This window comes from Myotis daubentonii, chromosome 3, assembly GCF_963259705.1.
Source record: "Myotis daubentonii chromosome 3, mMyoDau2.1, whole genome shotgun sequence".
NCBI lineage: Eukaryota > Metazoa > Chordata > Mammalia > Chiroptera > Vespertilionidae > Myotis > Myotis daubentonii.
The window spans coordinates 120,137,810-120,150,448 of NC_081842.1; the positions used below are offsets into that span (position 1 = coordinate 120,137,810).

The window sequence follows — 12,639 nt, forward strand, 5'->3', positions numbered from 1 at the left end:
TTTGAGGAACTAATGGCAGAAAACTTCTCTATCCTGGTGAAGGAAAAAGTCAAACAAGTTCAGGAGGCACAGAGAACCCCAAGCAAGAAGAACCCAAACAGATCCATGCCCAGACACATCATAATTAAAATGCTAAAAATTAAAGACAAAGACAGAATCTTAAAGACAGCAAGAGAAAAGCAATTTGTTACCTACAAAGGAGCTTCCATAAAGCTACTAGTTGATTTTTCACCAGAGACTTTTCAGGCCAAAGGGAATGGCATGAAGTTTTCAAGGTAATGAAAAGCAAGAATCTGAAATCAAGATTATTATATCCAGCAAATCATTCAAAATAGATGATGAAATAAAGAGCAACCCAGACCAAAAAAAAAAAAGGCTAAAGGAGTTTGTCATCACCAAACCAGTAGTGTAAGTAATGCTAAAGGGACTGATGTAATGTGAAGAAACTGAGATAGAACCATAGGCATAAAGAATTAAAATGGAAATAAATACCTATCAATAATAACCTTAAGTGTAAATAAATTAAATGCTCCAAATGAAAAGAAGTAGAGTAGCTGAACTGATATGAAAAAAATGAACCAAATATAAGCTGTCCACACAGGATGAGAGTGAAGGGATAAGAAAAATTTTTTCCATGCAAATGGAAACAGAAAAAAAAGCTGGGGTAGCAATACTCAGATCTGACAAAATAGATTTAAAAGCAAAGGACATAAAAAGAGAAAATAAAGGTCACTACATAATACTAAAGGGACTGATCCAACAAGAGAATATAACCCTGGTAATATGCACCCAATATAGGAATACCTAAATATATTAAAAAAAAAAAAACTTCTGGAGGACCTTAAGACCGAGATCGATAACAATACAGTCATAGTAGAGGACTTTAACACCCCTCTGACTTCACTGGGTAGATCTTCCAGACAAAAACTTAACAAGGAAACAGTGATCCTAAATAACACACTGGATCTGATGTATTTAACTGACGTTTATAGAACATTTCACCCCAAAGCTACAGAATATACATTCTTCTCAAGTGCACATGGGTCATTCTCAAAGATGGACTACATGTTAGGAAGCAAAACAAGTCTCTACAAGCTCAAGAAGATTGAAATCATGCCCTAGCTGATTTGGTTCAGTGGATAGAGGACTAGCCTGAAGACTGAGTGGGTCCTGGGTTTGATTCCGTTCAAAGGAACATGCCCAGGTTGCAGGCTCAATCCCCAGTAGGGGGCGTGTAGGAGACAGACGATCAATGATTCTCTTTCATCAACTAGAGGCCTGATGCACGAAATTCTTGCACAGCGGGTGGGGAAGGGTCCCTCACCCTGGCCTGTGTCCTCTCGCAATCCAGGACCCCTCAGGGGATGTCAGGCCTAAATCCGGGACGCTGCATGCACCAGTGACCATACTTTCCATAGAGGTGAAAGGCATCTTGCTGTTGTATGGGTAGCTACATTTTTTTGCCCTGATTATAAAAAGTAGTATATAACATGATCCTTCTGAGGCAGTAGTACCATTTTCCCCATCTTATGGGTGGACAAACCGAAGCAGAGAGAAGTTAAGTAACTGGCTTTGTCACACAGTTATAAGTGTCAGAATCAGGGCTGACCACACAATGTGCAAGCCAGAGTCTATGCATGTCATCGCTGCATCATCCTGTTTTTTTCAGTGTTAGAGTAGCCTTGCTAGGTTTTAATTTTTAAATCCAAGAGACTATTCCCAATATATAGGGTAGGGTCCCTAGGCCTGGCCGACGATCAGGGCCAATCTGTGGGGTGACCGGCGGGGCGATCGGGGACCCCCACTGGCACCAGCCTTGGCTGGCAGCCTGGCGCCGCCCGCTCACCTGCCCCAACTGGGGGCAGCTCCTGCGTTGAGCATCTGCCCCCTGGTGGTCAGTACACGTCATAGTGATTGGTAGTTCCGTCGGTCATTCCACCATTCAGTCGATTTGCATATTAGGGTTTTATCATATAGGATGTTTTGATCTCTCCCTCTTCCTTCCTCTCTAAAATCAATAAAAATATATTTTAAATAAAAGAAGACTGAAATCATATCAGGTATCTTCTCAGATCACAATGGAATGAAATTAGAAATCAACTACAATAAAAACACACAAAGACATTCAAATACAGGAAGGCTAAATAATATGTTATTAACCCTTTTCAGTCCAACGTCGAGGCTGACTAGAGAGACCAGGCGCTAGTAGCAGGTCCAACCTCGAGGCTGAGGTCGACACCGCAAACCGGTTCAACATTCAATCCCGTCAATTAATTTGGACCAGACTATTTGAATTCCAAAAATAAAATTGGACCGCAAAGGGTTAAACAATGAATGGGTTACCAATGAGATCAAGAAAGCAATCAAAAACTTCCTGAAAACAAATGAAAATGAACACACAATAACCCAAAAGCTCTAGGACACAGAAAAAGCAGTCCTGAGATGGAAGTTCACAGCACTACAGGCCTACCTCAAAAAGAAAGAAAGAAAGAAAGAAAAAGAAAAACAGTAAGTAAAATTAAAAATAAACTATTTTTAAAAATTAGAAAGAGAACAATAAGAAAAACCCAGAGTAAGTAGAAGGAAGAAAATAATAAAGATTAGGACAAAAATAAATGACATAGAGATTTTTAAAAAAATACAAAAAGTCAATGAAACCAAGAGCTGGTTCCTTGAAAAGATAAACAAGATTGATGAACCTTTAACCAGAGTCTTCAAGAAACAAACAAACAAAAAGAACCCAATTAAATAAAATCACAAAAGAAACTGGTGAAATAACAACTGACACCACAGAAATACAAAGGATTGTAAGAAAATACTATGAGCAACTATATGACAAGCTAGAAAATATGGATGAAATGGACAAATTTCTAGAAAAATACAATCTTCCAAAATGGAGTCAGGAAAAATCAGAAAACCTGAATAGGCCATAACAAGTGATGAACTAGAAGCAATAATCAAAAAACTCTCAGCAAATAAAAACCTGGGTACAGATGGCTTCACAGGGGAGTTTTACCAAACATTCAAAGAAGAATTAACACCTATCTTCCTCAAACTATTTCAAAAAAATCCAAGAGGAAGTAACACTTTCAAGCTCTTTTTTTGAGGCCAGCTTTTCCTAATTCCAAAACCAGATACAGGCACTACAAAGAAAGAGAATTACAGGCCAATATCCCTGATGAACATAGATGCTCTATATTCCTCAACAAAATATTAGTAAATCGGATCTAGCAATATATTAAAAAGATCATACACCATGACCAAATGGGATTTATTGCAGGGATGCAAGGCTCGTAGAATATTCAAAAATTAATAGATGTGATACATTACATAAACAAATTTAAAGACAAAAATCATATGATCATATCAATAAATGCATAAAAGGCATTTGACAAAATCCAACACCCATTTTTTATAAAAACTCAGCAAAGTAGGAATAGAGGGATCATACCTCAACATAATAAAGGCCATATACGACAAACCCAACACCAACATCATACTCAATGGGAAAAAATTAAAACCATTTACCCTAAAAACAAGAACAAGACAGGGATGTCGCTTTCACACTCTTAGTCAAAATAGTAGTGCCAGCCACAGCGATGAGACAAGAGATAAAGGGCATCCAAATCAGGATGGAGGAAGTAAAACTGTCATTATTTGCAGATGACAGGATAGTGTATATCAACTCCACCAAAAAACTACTAGATTTAATAAATGAATTTGGCAATGTAGCAGGATACAAAATTAACACCCAAAAATCGATGGCTTTTTATACACCAATAATGAATTCTCAGAAAGAGAAACTAAATAAACAATCCAATTTACCATTAAGATACCTAGGAAGAAATTTAATCAAGGAGGTAAAAGACTTGTACTCGGAAAACTACAGGACATTGAAAAAAGAGATAGAGGAAGATATAAATAAGTAGAAGAATATATCATGTTCCTGGATTGGTAGAATTAACATCGTTAAAATGTTCATACTACCCAAGGCAATCTACAGATTCAATGCAATCCCTAATAAAACACCAACAGCATATTTCCCAGATCTAGAACAAATACTTCAAAAATTTATATGGAACCAAAAAAGGTCCTGAATAGCCACAGCAATCTTGAGAAAGAAGAAGTTGGAGGGATCACAATAACAGATGTCAACTTTTATTACAAAGCCACTGTAATCAAAAGAGCCTGGTACTGGCACAAGAACAGACATATAGATCAATGGAACAAAAACAGAGATCCCGGAAATCCATCCACACCATTATGCTCAATTAATATTTGACAAAGGAGGCAAGAGCATACAATGGAGTCAAGACAGTCTCTTCAATAAATGGTGTTGGGAAAATTGCACAGGTACATGAAAAAATATGAAACTAGATCACCACCTACACCATACCCAAGAACAAACTCAAAATGAATAAAATACTTAAATGTAAGCCAGGAAACCATAAAAATTCTAGAAAAAACCATAGGCCACAAAATCTCAGACCTCTTTCGTAGCAATATGTTTACAGATACATCCTAGGACAAAGGAAACTAAGAAAAAAATAAACAAATGGGACTACATCAAAATAAAAAGCTTCTGTACAGCAAAAGAAACCATCCACAAAATGAAAAGGGAGCCCACTGTATGGGAGAACATATTTGGCCATGATACATCTGATAAAGGTTTAATTGCACAGGTACATGCAAAAATATGTACAAGGAATATACAAGGAACTTATACAACTTCACAAAAGGAAGACAAACAATCCTATTAGAAAATGGGCAGAGTTGGTTGCGGAGTTCCAAAATGGCGACCAGCAGGAAGGTAGGGAGGGAGAGAGTGTGAGAGCGCAAGGAAGTGATAGAGGAGTGTGTGGACGCGTGTGGTGTGTGTGTATGAGCTAGGGACAGTTAGATTCTGCAGGTCTTCTAAGGGGCTGCTAAACCGGGCAGTCTTAGGTGGCGGAGTCCCGCTCCCTGTGCGGACACTCCTGGGCGGCCAGCACAGGCACGGCGACCACGCCATCTTGGGAAACAGAGCTACTTGAGACTACGAGCCTGGCCTCAGCACCACCCAGTCTGATCTCAGATGCATACCAGGACCCTGCAGCCACTGGGGACAGAGACCTGTGACCACAGCTACAGACCTGCGGACACCAAAAGTTCAGAAATCCCCGCCGCAGATCCGTGAGTAACAGAGCCCATCCCCCCTTCCCGCAGGCTTGCAGGCAGCGCCAGAGTAACTAACTGATAGAACCACCCCTTGCCTGGGCCTCAGCACTCCAGGAACTTTAGCCTGGAAGTGCGCAAGCACCTTGGAACTGATCCTACGCACACTGCCAGCTTCTGAGCCCTGGGCTGGAAGCAAACGCACAAACCCCAGGAACTGAGCCTAGGCGCACTGCAGGCTTCTGAGCCCTGGGCTGGGAGCAATCGCGAAAGCACCAGGAATTTGTCCCACATATCACAGGCCCAGGGACCCCGATTCTCTGGGTAGGTGGCAGCACCAAGCACCAGTGACTTGACTGTGTTTCTTTTCACCTGCGCCTGAGATCCTGATTTCCTGTGCATTCATACTAAGAGCCAGTGACTCCAATTCCTGGTGCAAGGGCACACAGGGACCCTGATTCTCAAGGCAAGGTCGCGTGAAGCAACAGAGACTCTGATACTGGATTCTGGGGAACTCTGACTCCTGTCGCACGCTAGGGGGTTCTGGTTTTCAACACGCTTTAGGGGGGGTCTCTGTTTCAGCAAGGTGCAGGCAGGGTCCCTGATTCTAAGGGCGCGTACGTGGCCACATTGAGCACTAACAACACTGACTCTGAGCGAGCCTGGTTCCCACCAACCCACAACAACCACACATATTAGTGTCAGAGCTCTTCAGTGACACTAGGGTGGTGGGAGGCTCCCACTGCACACGGCCCAGGCCCACGCAACTCGACGTTTGAAACATCCGGAGATAATCAGAATGAAGAGAGGAAACAACACCCAGAGGAAAGACAATGAGGAGTCACCAAGAAAGGACATTAATGAAGTTGAAGCATGCAACATGACAGAAAAATAATTCAGAATAATGGTTGTACAATTCATTCAACGGATGGATGAGAAAATCAACAACCTATGCAAGAATCAGGAAGAAATGAAAAGTGATATAGCTACAATCAAAAACACCATGGAAAGTTTCAACAGCAGACTAGAAGAAGCAGAGGACCGAATTAGTGAATTAGAAGATAAGGCAGAGAAACAAGCTCAATCTGAACAACAACTGGAGAAAAAAATTAAAAAGCAGGAGGAGAGCCTAAGGGAGCTTCAGGACAACATGAAACGAAGTAATATACGCATAATAGGGCTGCAAGAAGGACAAGAAGAGCAGCAAGGATTAGAAAATCTATTTGAAGAAATAATGTCAGAAAACTTCCCAGATATGGGGAAGAAAAAAGTTACACAAGTACAGAGAGTCCCAGGCAAGATGAACCCCAAAAGACCCACACCAAGACACGTCATAATAACAATGGCAAATGTACAAGACAAAGACAGAATCTTAAAGGCTGCAAGAGAGAAACAGAGAGTTACCTACAAAGGATCCCCCATCAGATTATCAAATGATTTCTCAACAGAAACACATCAGGCCAGAAAAGAATGGACAGAAATTTACAAAGTGATGCAAAGCAAAGGACTGAATCCAAGAATACTCTATCCAGCAAGGCTATCATTCAAACTTGAAGGGGAAATAAGAAGCTTCACAGACAAAAAAAGGCTAAGGGAGTTTATCATCACCAAGCCAGCAATGCAAGAAATGCTAACGGGACTGGTGTAAAAAGAAGAACTAAAAAGCCCAGAAAGAAAACAGCCACAAAAAAAATAGAAATGGCCACAAACAGTACCTTTCAATAATAACTTTAAACGTAAACGGACTAAATGGTCCAATCAAAAGACATCGAGTGGATGAATGGATAAAAAAACATGACCCATATATTTGCTGTCTACAAGAGACCCACCTCATTAGAAGGGACTCACACAGACTGAAAGTGAAGGGATGGAAAAATATCTTTCAGACAAATGGAAATAAACAAAAAAGCTAGGGTAGCAATACTTACATCAGACAAAATAGACCTCAAAGTGAAGGCCATTAACAAGAGATAAGGAAGGCCAGTTCATAATACTAAAGGGATCAATACAACAAGAGGATATAACCCTGATAAACATATATGCACCCAATGCAGGAGCACCCACATACATAAGAAAACTCCTGGAAGATATCAGGGGAGAGATCGACAACAATACAATCATAGTAGGGGACTTTAATACACCACTGACATCACTGGATAAATCCGCTAGACAATCAGCAAAGAAACAGCAATCCTAAATGACTCACTAGAGAGATAGACTAAATTGACATCTTCAGAACACTTCACCCCAAAGCCACAGAATATATGTTTTTCTCAAGTGCACATGGGACGTTTTCAAAAATAGACCACATATTGGGTCACAAGCAAAGTCTCCCCAAATTCAAGAAGATTGAAATCATACCAAGCATCGTCTCAGATCACAATGGCATAATATTAGAAATAAACTACAATAAAAACAACCCAAAATACTCAAACACTTGGAAGCTGAATAGCATGTTATTAAGTATTGATTGGGTTACCAATGAGATCAAAGAAGAAATTAAAAACATCCTGGAAACTAATGACAATGAAAACACAACAATCCAAAACCTATGGGACACAATGAAAGCAGTCCTGAGAGGGAAGTTTATAGCCCTACAGGCATACCTCAAAAAACAAGAAAAACTGGTAGTAAATCATCTAACTCTACAACTCAAAGAATTAGAAAGAGAGCAACAAGAAAACCCCAGAGTGAGCAGAAGGAAGGAGATAATAAAGATTAGAGCAGAAATAAATGACATAGAGACCAAAAAAACAATACAGAAAATCAATGAAACTAAGAGCTGGTTCTTTGAAAGGATAAACAAGATTGACAAACCTCTAGCCAGACTCACCAAGAAGCAGAGAGAGAGGACCCAAATAAATAAAATCAGAAACGATAGAGGCAAAATAACAACAGACCCCACAGAAATACAAATGATTGTTAAAAAATACTATGGACAGCTTTACTCCAACAAACTAGACAACCTGGAGGAAATGGACATATTCCTAGAAAAATACAACATTCCAAAACTCAATCAGGAAGAATCTAAAAATCTCAACAGGCCAATAAATATGGAAGAAATTGAAGCAGTCATCAAAAAGCTACCATCTAACAAAAGCCCAGGACCAGATGGCTTCACAGGGGAGTTTTACCAAACATTCAAGGAAGAACTAAAACCTATCCTCCTCAGACTACTACAAAAAATTCAAGAGGAAGGAACACTTCCAAGCTCATTCTATGAAGCCAGCATCACCCTAATACCAAAACCAGGGAAAGACAACACAATGAAAGAGAATTACAGGCCAATATCCCTCATGAACATAGATGCCAAAACCCTCAACAAAATCTTAGCAAATCGGACCCAGCAGTACATCAGAAAGATCATACACCACGACCAAGTAGGATTTATCCCAGGGATGCAAGGATGGTACAATATCTGCAAATCAATAAACGTGATACATCACATAAACAAATCGAAAGAAAAAAACCACATAGTCATATCAATTGATGCAGAAAAAGCGTTTGACAAAATTCAACACCCATTTTTGATAAAAACTCTCAGCAAGTTGGGAATTGAAGGATCATACCTCAACATAATAAAAGCAATATATGACAAACCCAAAGCCAACATCATACTCAATGGACAAAAACTAACACCATTTCCCCTAAGAACAGGAACAAGACAGGGATGCCCACTCTCACCACTCCTGTTTGACATAGTACTGGAAGTATTAGCCATTGCAATTAGACAAGAAGAAATAAAAGGCATCCAAATTGGAAAAAAAGAAGTAAAACTGTCCTTATTCGCAGATGACATGATATTATACTTAAAAAACCCTAAAGACTCCATCAATAAACTATTAGACTTAATAAAAGAATTCGGCAATGTAGCAGGATACAAAATTAATGCCAAGAAATCTATGGCATTTCTATACACCAATAGTGAATGTGCAGAAAGAGAGACTAAAAAAGCAATCCCATTTACCATCGCACCAAAAAAATGAAGCTACCTAGGAATAAACTTAACTAAATAGGTAAAAGACCTCTTCTCAGAAAACTATAGGACGTTGAAAAAAGAGATAGAGGGAGACATAAACAGATGGAAGAACATACCATGTTCTTGGATTGGTAGACTCAACATCATTAAAATGTCCATACTGCCCAAAGCAATCTATAAATTCAACGCACTTCCCATTAAAATACCAATGGCATATTTCACAGACCTAGAACGTACTCTCCAAAAATTCATCTGGAATAAAAAAAGACCCCGAATAGCTGCAGCGATCCTGAGAGAGAACAAAGTAGGTGGGATCTCAATACCAGATATCAAGCTGTATTACAAAGCCACTGTTCTCAAAACTGCCTGGTACTGGCACAAGAACAGACATATAGATCAATGGAATAGAATAAAGAGCCCAGAAATCAGCCCCAACCAATACGCTCAATTAATATTTGACAAAGGAGGCAAGAGCATACAATGGAGCCAAGATAGTCTCTTCAATAAGTGGTGTTGGGAAAATTGGACAGATACATGCAAGAAAATGAAACTACACCACCAACTTACACCATACACAAGAATAAACTCAAAATGGATAAAGGACTTAAATGTATGACGGGAAACCATAAAAATTCTAGAAGAATCCAAAAGCAACAAAATCTCAGACATATGCCGAAGCAATTTCTTCACCGATACAGCTCCTAGGGCATTGGAAACTAAAGAGAAAATAAACAAATGGGACTACATCAAAATAAAAAGCTTCTGCACAGCAAAAGAAACCATCAACAAAACAACAAGAAAACCCACTGTGTGGGAAAACATATTTGCCAATGTCATATCTGATAAGGGCCTAATCTCCAAAATTTATAGGGAACTCATACAACTTAACAAAAGGAAGATAAACAATCCAATCAAAAAATGGGCAAAGGATCTAAATAGACACCTTTCAAAAGAGGACCTTCAGAAAGCCAAGAGACATATGAAAACATGCTCAAAGTCACTAATCATCCGAGAAATGCAAATCAAAACAACAATGAGGTACCATCTCACACCTGTCAGACTGGCTATCATCAACAAATCAACAAACGACAAGTGCTGGAGAGGATGTGGAGAAAAAGGAACACTTGTGCACTGCTGGTGGGAATGTAGACTGGTGCAGCCACTGTGGAAGACAGTATGGAGTTTCCTCAAAAAACTACAAATGGAACTCCCATTTGACCCTGTGATCCCACTTCTAGGAATATATCCCAGGAAACCAGAAACACCAATCAGAAAGGATATATGCACCCCTATGTTCATAGCAGCACAATTCACCATAGCTAAGATTTGGAAACAGCCTAAGTGCCCATCAGTAGATGAATGGATTAGAAAACTGTGGTACATCTACACGATGGAATACTATGCTGCTATAAAAAAGAAGGAACTCTTACCATTTGCAACAGCATGGATGGAACTGGAGAGCATTATGCTAAGTGAAATAAGCCAGTCAATGAAGGAAAAATACCACATGATGTCATTCATTTCTGGATAATAAAGACCATTATAAACTTATGAACAAAAATAGATACAGAGGCAGAGCTGCCTCAAACAGATTGTCAAACTACAGCAGGAAGGCCGGGGGGGGGGGGGAGGACAGGAGGGGAGTAGGTAAGAGATCAACCAAAGGACTTGTATGCATGCATATAAGCATAACCAATGGACATAAGACACTGGCAGGTAGGGGAGGCCAGGGGATTGTCAAGGGCGGGGGAAAAAAAAAAGGAGACATATGTAATACTTTTTGTAATACTTTAAGCAATAATAAAAAAAAATAAGAACAGTTGGTTGCTCAACCCTATATATTCCCGCACTACTTTAATCACATATTTATCATCACACATGTTTCATGTTTGAAATTTGTTTATCAGATAAACTGTCCTCCTGAGCAGAAACTGTATCTTATTCATTCAAATAAACCCAGAAGGCCGCTGACTGGAGAAAAAAAAAAAAAAAAGAAAATGGGCAAAGGACCTAAATAGACACTTCTCCAAAGTGGACATACAGATGGACAAGAGACATATGAAAAAATGCTCAAAGTCACTGATCATCAGAGATGTAAATGAAAACAACAATGAGGTATCACCTCACACCTGTCAGAAAGGCTACCATCAACAAATCAACAAATGACAAGTGCTGATGAGGATGTGGAAATAGGGAACCTTAGTACACTGCTGGTGGGAATGCAGACTGGTACAGCCATTATGGAAAACAGTATGGAGTTTCCTCAAAAAATTAAATATGGAACTGCCACTTGATCCAGTGATCCCACTTCTAGGAATATATCCCCTAAGAAACCCGAAACACCAATCGGAAAGAATGTATGCACCCCTGCGTTGATAGCAGCACGATTTACAACAGCTAAGATCTGGAAACAACCCAAGTGCCCATCAGTAGATGAGTGGATAAAAAAGCTGTGGTTCATTTATACCATGGAATATTATGCAGCAGTAAAAGAGAAGAATCTCTTACCCTTTGAGATAGCATGCAAAGGACCTGGAGAGTAGTATGCTAAGCCAGTGGTTCTCAACCTTCTGGCCCTTTAAATACAGTTCCTCATGTGACCCAACCATAAAATTATTTTCGTTGCTACTTCATAACTGTAATGTTGCTACTGTTATGAATCGTAATGTAAATATCTGATATGCAGGATGGTCTTAGGCGACTCCTGTGAAAGGGTCGTTCGACTGCCAAAGGGGTCGCGACCCACAGGCTGAGAACCGCTGTGCCAAGGACAATAAGCCAGTCAGAGAAAGACAAGTATCACATGATCTCACTCATATGTGAAATCTAATGAACAAAATAAACTGATGAACAAAATAGATCCAGAGACATAGAAGCATGGAACAGAACGTCAAGTCTCAGAGGGAAGGTAGGGGTGGGTGGGAAGAAATCAATCAAAGAACTTGTATGTGCATATGCATAACCCATGGACACAGATAATAGGGTGGTGAAGGCCAGGGCTGGGGCAGCAGAGCGGGTGTGGGCTAGAAGGGGTCAATAGCAGAAAAAAGGGGACATATGTAATACCTTCAACAATAAAAACTGAAAAAAAATCCACAAAAAAATAATACAACTTAACAAGGAAATAATCCAATTAAAAATGGGCAGAGGACCTGAACACTTTCCCCAAGAAGACATACAAATGGCCAACAAACATATGAAAAGATGCTCAACTTCACTAGCTATAAGGGAAATTCAAATCAAATCCAAAATGAATAGCTGTTTGGATGGTTATTATCAGTAAGACAAGAAATAAAAAATGTTGGAGAGGATGTGGAGAAAAAAGAAACCTTCATACATGGCTGGTGGGAATGTATCTATTACAGGAAATAGATATCCAAAAAATTAAGACTAGACATGATTATCTAACTATCATTCTGTATATCTAAAACTAATACAGAATATTGAATGTAAACTATAATTAAACAATTTTTTCAAAATTTAAAAATAGATCTACCATACTCAGT

The 12,639-nt window shown here is 39.4% G+C and overlaps 1 protein-coding gene across 8 annotated transcripts in view; it reads right to left on the reverse strand.

Moving 5' to 3' along the window:
• Positions 1-12,639, reverse strand: part of EIF2AK3 (eukaryotic translation initiation factor 2 alpha kinase 3) — a 121,520-nt gene that overhangs the window by 43,557 nt on the left and 65,324 nt on the right. The window lies entirely within an intron of this gene.